Source organism: Tamandua tetradactyla, chromosome 1 (genome assembly GCF_023851605.1).
Source record: "Tamandua tetradactyla isolate mTamTet1 chromosome 1, mTamTet1.pri, whole genome shotgun sequence".
Lineage (NCBI taxonomy): Eukaryota > Metazoa > Chordata > Mammalia > Pilosa > Myrmecophagidae > Tamandua > Tamandua tetradactyla.
In genome coordinates, this window is record NC_135327.1 from 149516335 (window position 1) to 149526836 (window position 10502).

A 10502-nucleotide genomic window follows, 5' to 3' on the forward strand; every position below is an offset into this window, starting at 1 on the left:
GTTCTAGTTTTCATTTGCCTCAAGATATTTACTGATTTTTCTTGCAATTTCTTCTTTGACCCATTTATGGTTTAAAAAGTATTGCCTAAGTTCCATAAATTTGTGGATTTTCTAGTTTCCCACCTGTTATAATTTCCAGCTTCATTTCATTATGATTAGAGAAGATGCTTTGCATGATTTCAATCTTTCTAAATTTATTGAGACTTGTTTTTGTGACCTATCTTGGAGAATGATCAATGTGCACTTGAGAAGAATGTGTACCTGCTGTTTTGGAGTGCAATGTGCTGTATATGTACGTTAAATCTAGATCATTTATCATATTATTCAAGTTCTCTGTTTCCTTATCAATCTACTATCTAGATGTTCTAATATTGAGTGTGGTGTGTATTGAAGTCTTCAGCTCTTACTGTAGAGGTGTCTATTTCTCCCTTCACTATTGCTAGTATTTGCTTCATGTGTTTTTGGACACTGTGGTCAGGGGCATAAATATTTACAATTGTTATTTCTTCTTGGTGGAGTGCTTCTTTTATTAACAGATAGCATCTTTTTTATCTCTTATAACAGCTTTTGACTTAAACTCCACTTTGTTCAACATTAGTATAGCTATCCCAGGCCTTTTATTATAATCTGCATGAAATATCTTTTTCTATCCTTTTTCTTTCAATCCATTAGTGTCAAGTCCTTGTAAACAACACATAGTTGAATCATGCCTTTTTATCCATTCTTCCAATCTGTGTCTTTTAATTGGGGAATTTAGTCCATTAATATTCAGTCTTATTACTGTAAAGGCAGCACCTTACTTCAGCCATTTTGTTTTCATATATCATATATTTTATTTCAACCTCCTTTTCTATGTAGTTGATCTTTTGTGATGTATGTGACTAATCTTTTTCTCATTCCTGTTTCTGTATATTTTTAAAGTATTTTCTTTTCAGTTATGCTGGGGTTTATGTTACACAACCTATATCTATAACCTACTAATTTGAAAAGATACAGACTTGGCTTCATTGGCATACATATTCCCTGCTCCCATATTCTTCTGTTTACCCTCTTTATGTTGTTTTTCCCACTTTCCCACTTTATAATTTATATATCTGTTATCAGGAAATATGCCGTTTTATTGTTCAATTTGTATTCATATTGATGTATGAATTAAAGATTAGAGTTTTATATTAAGGATAGTAGTATTGGGTTTTCATTTGTCCTTTCAGCTACACTTAATGATGATCTTCATTTCTTCACACTACTCCAAGCCACTCTTGTGTTTTCCTTTGAACTTGCAGAATTCCTTTTAGCAATTCTTGTAGGGCAGATCTTTTGCTTACAAATGCTTTCAGTTTCTGTTTAGCTGTGAATATTTTAAACTCTCCCTCACATTTGAACGACAGTTTTTCTGGATACAGGATTTTTGGCTGACAGTTTTTCTCTTTTGGTACCTTAAATATATCATAACACTGCTTTCTCACCTCCATGGTTTCAGAAGAGAAATAGGCACTCAGTCTTATTGAGGATCCTTTATATGTGAGTGACTTTTCTCTTGCTGCTTTCAGAATTTTCTTCTTATGTCTGGCATTTGACATTCTGATTAGTATGTGTTCCAGAGTAAATCTATTAGTATTTATTCTGTTTGGAGTACATGGCGCTTCTTGAAGACGTGTATTTATATCTTTCATAAGAGTTGGGAAATTTTTGGTCATTATTTCCTCAAATATTCTTTCTGCCCTTTTTCCCCTTCTTGTCTCTTTCTGGGACATCCATGGTGCATTTTTTGTGCACTTTGTGCTATCACTCAAATCACTGAGACATTGCTCAATTTTTTTCTATTCTTTTCTCTATCTGTTCTTCTGACTGCATGATTTTGATTGTACTGTCTTGTAGTTCACTAATTCTTCCTGCTACCTTTCAAATCTGCTGCTATATGTCTTTAGTGAATTTTTAATCTCTACCATGTGCCTTTCATCCCCATAATTTCTAAGTTTCTTGTCATATTTTCAAATTCTTCTTTATGCTCACTTGTCTTTTTTCACACAACATATATTCAGAAAAAAAATGTAATAAATTATAATATATAAGATGACATGAAATACAGAATCCCACTAGCAACTTTGCTTAGTGACCATGACATTTTGGAGTATATAACAATTACAGATCAAGAATCAGAAAACAGTGAAAGGGAGACTAATGCAACTTTACCAGATGGATTTTAACCATCTCTTTCCTAAAATCAATAAAGGCAGAATCCTTCCCTGCCAGTTGGATCTGAAATCCTACTTAGAATGAGCTGGGACTCAGCATCAAGGGATTGAGAAAAACTTCTTGACTGAAAGGGGAAGAGAGAAATGAGACAAAATAAAGTGTCAGTGACTGAGAGATTTCAAATGGAGTCAAGAGTTATCTGGGAGGACATTCTTACACATTATATAGACAATTCCTTTTTAATTTAAGGTATATTAGAGAGGCTAGAGGGAAGTGCCTGAAACTATAGAGCTGTGTTCCAGTAGCCAGGTTTCTTGAAGATTATTGTATAATGATTTAGCTTTCACAAAGTGACTGTAATTGTGAAAACCTTGTTCTGATGCTGCTGTTATCTATGGTATGGACAGATGAGTAAAAAATATGAATGAAAAATAAACAATAATAGGGGGATCAAATGTTAAAATAAATTAGGTAGAGGGAAATACTAGTGGTCAATGAGAGGGAGGGTTAAGGGTTATGTATGAGTATTTTCTTTTTATTTCTTTCTCTGGAGTGATGTAAGTGTTCTCAGAAATGATCATCGTGATGAATATACAACTGTGTGATGATATGGTGAGCCATCCATTGCACACCAAGTATGGAATGTTCATATCTTAAGAATGTTCACGTTGTATGTTGATTGGTTTTATTAGTAAAAATTTTAAAAAAAGAAAAAATAGTACATTAGAATCACTTAGGAATTAGAGGTTGGGGTCCTGGAATAGGCACAGTAGGGAGGTGTATTTGTTATGTCTGGTCGACTTCTTGTCCCCTCTACTTAGAGACTTGTCTAAAACCCTCAACTGTATACACAGCCCATTATCAGAGCTGACAAAAGATTGAACCAATTTAGTGCTTTTATCTTATGAAGTTCTTGTTTGGAGAACTGGGGGAATTGGAGTACCATTCAGTGGTGGTGTTTTCCATGTTCCTTTCCTTAGATGCACTAGAAGTCATGGAGTCAAGGACCAAGATTATACGCAGAACCTGTACATTATGCTCCTTGGATTTAAAGTTATCAGGCAATAATTCCTCAAATCAGAGTGTTTTTTCTTTACAGGCAGGCACTGGGAATTAAACCTGGGTGTCCAGCATGGCAGGCAAGAACTCTGCCTGCTGAGCCACCATGGGAACCCCAGAGTGGTTTTAATGAAAGAAAACCAGGAGGAAGCCAATTGCATTAAGCAGTTTTCAAAGTCAGTGGCTGGTGGCTCACACCATTAGCCTTGAAACTTTGCAATAGAACCTTTCTGTGTGGCTCAACTTTGCAAACCATTCTGAAATACTTGGAGCCTGAGATCTTCTACTGCTAGAATCTCAGAGAGTTGTAAGAGGAAAATAATTAGTCTTCATCACTCATAAACAGAAAACTCAAAAGAACTGGACAGCATGCTAGCAATGACTCAGAGAGAGTCTTGTCATAGGTTGAGTGGAAGCCTCAGGAGGAGACTAGTGAAGAGATTAGCGATCATGTTGGTACTGACATACTCAGAGAATTTTAAGAGTTCTCAAAAGAAAGCCATCAAGTAAAAGAAAACATTTCTATGACATCATGGAAGCTGTGAAATCACTTGTCAGCAGACATGGGGATGATGGGCAGAGTCAAGGCATCACTGTTACAGCTCACAGCAGATGACTGACTCTGGCAGGACTTCCAGGAAAATGAGCAGTGCTTCAGCCACAGAATGATTATTGCCAAGGATTGTCTCAGGAATGCTGGTATCCAGACAATCAATGATCTGCTGTAGTTCTCTTACATTCCGGGGATTTGGACAGTCCTTCTGGTGGCAAGTGTATCTAAATAAGTGATCTAAATAAGTGATCTAGAAGCCAGATCTCCTTGGGGACCTAAAAAGGAATCACTCACTCACACCTTCTTCTAAGGGAACCATCTGCAGAAAGGATTTCTCTAAGTCTATGAATAAAAGGTACTTCTTGGATTGGTCTTTTCATTCAGCATCCTTTGCTTTAAGGATGTACCAAAGCAACTTGGGAAGTCATTTCCACTGATGGTTAAGAAGTAATCTTTGCCTCAGGCCAGGTGAAGAACAAGAATATTTTCAATCTTATCTTCCCCTGAGTTCAGGATAGTCACAGAGTTTTTGCTGACATATACAACAAGGGAAATATCCAGCATCACAATTGGCTCCAACTAGCCCTCAAAAGCTCTGGCTTGAAGCCATGGCTTTCAGTACTGGCTGTCATTAAGTTTAAGGATGAAAGAAAAATGGCAAGGAAAATGTCCATTGTTGTTGACCTGAAACTCCTCCTTTTCTGGTTGCCAAAACTTCACATTCTCAAATACAAACTCCCTCCTGCTGAATTCTAAGAAAGGAAGGAAGTCATTTTCCATTCTGTCCATGATACATACAATAGCCTCAAAGACTTTTTGATACCTCCATTCATCCACAACCTTCACCTCAATATGGAAGAGGGAGCTAACAGGCTTGTGGTCACTGGTTTTCTGTTCCATGTGATTCAAGTAATGAAGCTGATTAACATTTGTGGCTCTCCAAAGAATTTTGGTCACACCAGGCAGGAACCTGGCATTTCCCACTGGAATCCCATTGGTTTGTTGTAGAGCCATACTTGTAAGTGGGAATTAATTTAATATCCCTTTCTGTGAAGTCAGCAAAAGCTTTCTTCTATGTCTGCTAAATATTTAGCTAGTTGAATTTCAAGAATCTTGGAAAGTTGTCTCTACTAATAAGACTTTTTACCTCATTGGCATCAGGCATGCAGAGCCTATACTTCAAATCCCCCAACCAAATGACCACATTATGTTTTATGATGTTTAGCTGAAGAAGGTTCTGATTTAGGATCACAGAACTCATTCATGCACAGATGTCCTTATACTCTTGATTCTTTGTCTCAAAGTCCTCCACTTGGGCAACCAGGTGGGAATTGGCAATGCAAAATGTAGTGCTGTGAAATACAAATCTCACAGCTACAGCTCCTTTGTTTCCCATTTTTCCCATGATTCTAGTTTCGATTGTTTCCATAGCAACATCATGACTATGTCACCACTGGTCCTTTCTGGCAAATATAAGAAGCATCATCCCAATGAGGTGGACTAGTTGAGCTTTCTTTTACATGGCTTTGGAGTGCAAATCCCTCTCCACAGACACAGAACACTCTTCTTCCTTTGAAATAGAAAAAGTCTTCTGTGCTCAAGTCCAGTTCTTGTAACCCAACACAATAGATAGGAGGATTTGGATACAGTTCAGCCAAAGTTTTAACCTGGAGACTGACCATTCACATTCCAAGTTCCAATAAAAAAAATCTGAATGTGACATATTCTTTCTCACACTTTGCCAGGTTATGTTTGATGAGACTCTCCCCTGCCCACTCTGGGTAACGGGTATAAAGAGCTCCCTCCTGGTGTTGGTCACTTTGGGCTGACCTTGTTAGTAGCATCTTTTTTCACATAGAAGTATTCTATTCACTAAAGGGGGTTGGGGAGGCGGTTCTCAATGAATCCCAATGGGCTGGTTTTGTGAATTTATTTTCTTGTCCAAATATGTAAATGAAAATTATCCTCAAATCAAGAAGTCCTGGAAAAACAGAAGGTTGTCCTTAGTGTCTAATTTCGGGTACCAGCTGGAAGAGTCCTTTTGCTCTGGAATAAGAAGTTGTGACTGAGCCTCCTGAGCAGTGAGGACTTCTGAGAGGAACTTCAAGCAGTGTCTCTTGTCAAGGATTTCAAAGTGGCACGCTCTGGTCCAGTCCCACTGACCCCAAATTTTGCAGCCACTGTTTGATGGTATGTCATATCAGAAGAGTTTCCTCTACCTCTTGAACACATCTAAAGTGGCTATTTATAGGAATGATATCTTGAGTATGCTGTTCCCTCTCATGCAACTATATTATTAGTTCATATTGCCAGTTTCTCTGGGCAAGGGTCAGGGCACAAGGTCCCCAAAGGGCCCCCTACTTCTCCATACCCTCAAAGTGTCCACGGCTGGGCTCTGACTGGGACCAGTGATTCCACTTGCCTTCAGGCACAGTAAAGCTGCAGACTGAGGGTAGATCCAATGACACTGCCTCCCTTGCCCTCACACCTACCTGCCTGGGCTGCTTGTCTTCTGCTTAATGGCTCCACTCATTATCTTCATATCCTTGAGCTCTATATTACATATTTTCCTTCATCTCATTGAATTGATTGAAGAGGTTTCTTTGAATATCTTTGATTAGTTGTTCCGATTTCTGAGTCTCCACTGAAGTTTTAATTTGTTCCCACAACTGAGCCATAGCTTCCTGTTTATTAGTATAGCTTGTAATATTTGATGGTGTCTAGGCATCTGATTATCTTGATGATTTAACTCTGAAGGTCTATTTCTCCCTCTTGTCTAGGATTTATTATTGATTGGCTTTGTGTTAAGGCTCTTCTTTGACACTTGGTCTAACTTATTTTGGGCCTTTAGAATAGCCTTGTTTAACTGTTCAGATTTTTTTTCAGCTCTACTTCATCTGATTCTTGCCCTAGGTATGTGGTACAATTTTCATGACTATACTTTTTGTGAAATTGTTTTACTTCTAGAAAAGAGTTTCCTTTCCTCTGTTCCTTCTCTGGGAATATTTATCTATTCTGTTTGGGCTTATTTCTTTTTGCAGACTTCTTTCCCTAGCTCCTATGATTTGTTAAAATTCTTTCCCTCAATCAGTGACCTTTCTTCCTTTCACTTTTTAGTTCTGGTACTTGTCCCATTTTACAGCAGCCAGTGTAAACTCTTCTCTTCCCTTTTTTTTTTTCTGTGAGGCATTTCTGCCTCTGGTTTCCCTCTGGTTAGGGTATCCTGCCCTGATGAGCCAGATGGAGTCAATCCAGAAAGGTGAGTCACTCCAGAAAAGCCCATTTTGTCTTTAGGTGTTCCAGCTAACTGAAACTGCACGAAGCGCACACCAGCTCTTGCCAGAAGTTTTATTGTAGTCTCTCTCCCCCCACCCTCCCAGACCCTTTGTATGCAGCACTCCTCTGAGGCTTGTGGTCTGCCCTGGGTCTCTGCAGACTTAAGTCCCTATACCTGGATGAGTGTGGACTTCTAATTTACTGCTGTAAGTCACTCTATAGTCTCTGTCCATGGTGGGAAAACCTGAACCAGAGCCATCCTGCTTCCATTGACTCTCAAGCTGCATGGGACCAAGTGAGAGGGAGGACAACGGGAAAGGACCAGGGTTCTGGGATGAAATTTTCCTACCTGATATTTTTCTGTTTCTTTGGTTCAGCATTTGTGGAGTCCTTCTACAGTTTCTACCATCCTCCAGAACTCTAAACAAGTGGGGTTTGTCTTTTTATTTGCTAAATCTCTGGGAGGAGGGGGAGTTTTTTCAGGGGATGTCTTACATTACCATGTTGATGACATACAAGACGGGGGAGTTTTGAATCTAAGTCTTCAGGGAGAATGCAAGCTTTACCTCTTTCCTGATTTTGGGCTTCTTGTAGCCTCAAAACAATGAGCCAATAATTTCTCTTTGTTTTAGCCAACCCATTGTTTGGCATTGGTGATGGCAGCTCTGGCAAACTACGGTACCATCTTTTAAAAGAATACTTCTCATCTTAGATGTTCCAAGTAATACACCCAGGGAAACAAAAGGCTAGATGAGTTTTCTTCCAACAAAGTTAAAATAAATTCCAAATTCCCTATCTTGATGTCCTAAAAGAGAATGTGAGGCAGAGATGTCACCCACATAACTGTTCCTGAGATAACTCTCATATCTTATCTTCTCCTTCTCACTTACTTTACTCTAGTCTCACTGGTCTTCTTACTCTTCTTTAAACAAGCCAAGCGTGTTCCTGCTTCTCAGCTTTTACCCTTGCTCTTACCTCGACCTAGAACACTCATTTCCCAGCTATTTGCCTGACTCACTTTCCCTTTACATTTAGGTCTCCATCTAGATGTCACCTCATCAGAAATGCCAACCACAGTATCTAAAATATAATCCTCCATTGCTCTCTATTACACAGCTTTATATTTCCTCGAAGCACTTATCTCTATTTCAAAGCACTTATAACTTATCCATTCTCTTCCCCCTCAGAAAGTAAGCTTCTCAAGGACAGGGTCTTTGATCACTTTTGTATTCCCAGCATCTGGGAAAAACTGTGTGTCTTTGAAAATGTGTGTGTATGTGTTCTTATCATTCTTATGTTTCTCATTTTTTGACAGACCAGTGAAAATACAATCCCAAACCAGTTTTTTTGTAAAATACTTCTCTTAATAATGAGCAATTTATTTAGCATACACTTATTTTGATCCTTTTGTCTCTTGTTCTTTTTCTCTTTACATTCACTTTGTGAATTCTCAGTCACTTTTCGGGACTTCAGGCTCAGAATCACATCATCGGAGCTCTGTCCTGTGTGCTCAAATGTCATAGTCCAGTCTTACAGTGTGCTGTAGGAACTTATCGTGCATCTGCAGGCCACACCAGACTCAGGTTCTTGGAAGGCAGTGACTCTGTCCTCCACTGTGCAAGGTATCATTAGTACCTAGAACACCACCTCTCTCCGACCTTTCCACCACCACCACCCTAGTCTGAAACACTGCATTGTTGAGTGGAAAATGTTTTAAACTGCTACATTTTGTCTTGCCTTTCCAGACTCCCTAAGTTATTTCATTTCCAAATGTGGTTTTTGTCATAGGACCTTTAATATTGTAACATTTTTTTTTTGTATCCTGTTTCCAAGCTTTGAATAAAATGCATTCTAGATAATATAGCCTAGGATGGGTTTAGTAGCTTCACCAGTAACCTAAAGAAGCCCATAGTCTTGGGACTTGGAGCCCATCCATTTCGCTGACTCCAACCAGTGTGTTCTTTTCTAAATGTAACTCTGACCAGGTCACACACTCTATCACTTCCACTCACATTTTTCCAGGTGTCCCTTACAGTCCTTGAACCTCCCTATGTCAAATTATTCTTTTCTGGAATGTTCTTTCTCTGCTCTTTTCCTTGGCTTACCTCAACTCATCTCTCAGATCTCAAAGAAAGCCGCTATTCTTTGTGACCATTATCCCCCTAGGATCGGCATTGATAGCCCCAACCAGCTCTCCTTCCAGCATGTTTAACACTTGTAATTTCACTTTGTTCATATGATTCATGTTGGTTTCTCCCCAGAGAGTGTACTCCAAGAGGAAAAAGGCTTTCTTTTCATTCCTCTACCATTATTCCAGGTATATAATAAGTGGTCAGTAAATATTTCTTAGGCTGAAGGATGAATGCACGCACAAATTACTTATAAACTAGCTAAGTTTTCAACATACAATGAAAGACTTGCTATGGAAAAAGAAAATACTCTTCAGTTGTCCTGAGAGGATTTTGATTTCTAAAGGTGCCTTAAATTCTTACAGAGTTAAAAAAAAAAAAGAGTAGCTTTTTGAACCTGATCATTTTTAGAATGCCAGCCTAGGCTGTAAGTAAAAGGGAGAAAGCTTAATGTTCACAGCCCCCAAGAGGTTAAGGGCATGATCCAGGAACCTGGAAGAAAAGCCAGCCACTGAAGCATGAAAAGGATGCTTGTGTAAAAGGACTTTCAATTCAGGTTCACTTGTTAAGAATTCTAAGTTTTACATTCCTTCATGCTTCTCCATATCAGATTACTTTGTAACTCAATTGTTTCCTCAACTCAAAAGAACATGATTTTACTTATATATATATATATATATATATATATATATATATATATATAAAAGTAAAAAATATATATATATATATATTCAGGTGCTGGTGAACAGAAAGAGAGAGAATAAAGAGATTAATTAAAGTAGGAGAGCAATGGTCAAGTTTGCTCTCTGCTGAGTGTATCGCCCCCCATCTTAAATCTTCTTAAACTGCACACAATTAATTTGAAAGCCTGAGGGCACTTGCATGCAAAGGATAATGGGCTCAGACTTTAAACGATATAAAATTCTTAATCTGAAGTCTTCTCTGCTTTATAGGTTTATGTTAACACCTTACTGATTAATCTTGTAATGGTTGAAGCTATTTCTATTCAGGGGTATCAAACTGACTGTTTGAATCAATTCTATTTTTGGTCATTTTAAATTCTTACTCACCACACAACTGACTGAGTTGACTGTACTGAAATCTAAATCCTAAACTGCGCAGACTGGCTATTGCTTAATCCAATGGATATTATAGACATGGCTAATGTCTACCATATTTTCTAAGTAGTTTTAAAAAGTAGATGTAATCAATGTACCTGTGGGACCAGAAACACTAGTTTGCAAATTATCTGTATGTACAACTATAGAAGACTCTTCTGTAAATTACAG

General features: G+C 38.2%; 1 pseudogene; it reads right to left on the bottom strand.

The window, feature by feature from the left end:
• Positions 1–3653: 3653 nt before the first annotated feature.
• Positions 3654–8183, bottom strand: LOC143681464 (inositol polyphosphate 5-phosphatase OCRL pseudogene; annotated as a pseudogene).
• Between the last annotated feature and the right edge of the window lie 2319 nt (positions 8184–10502).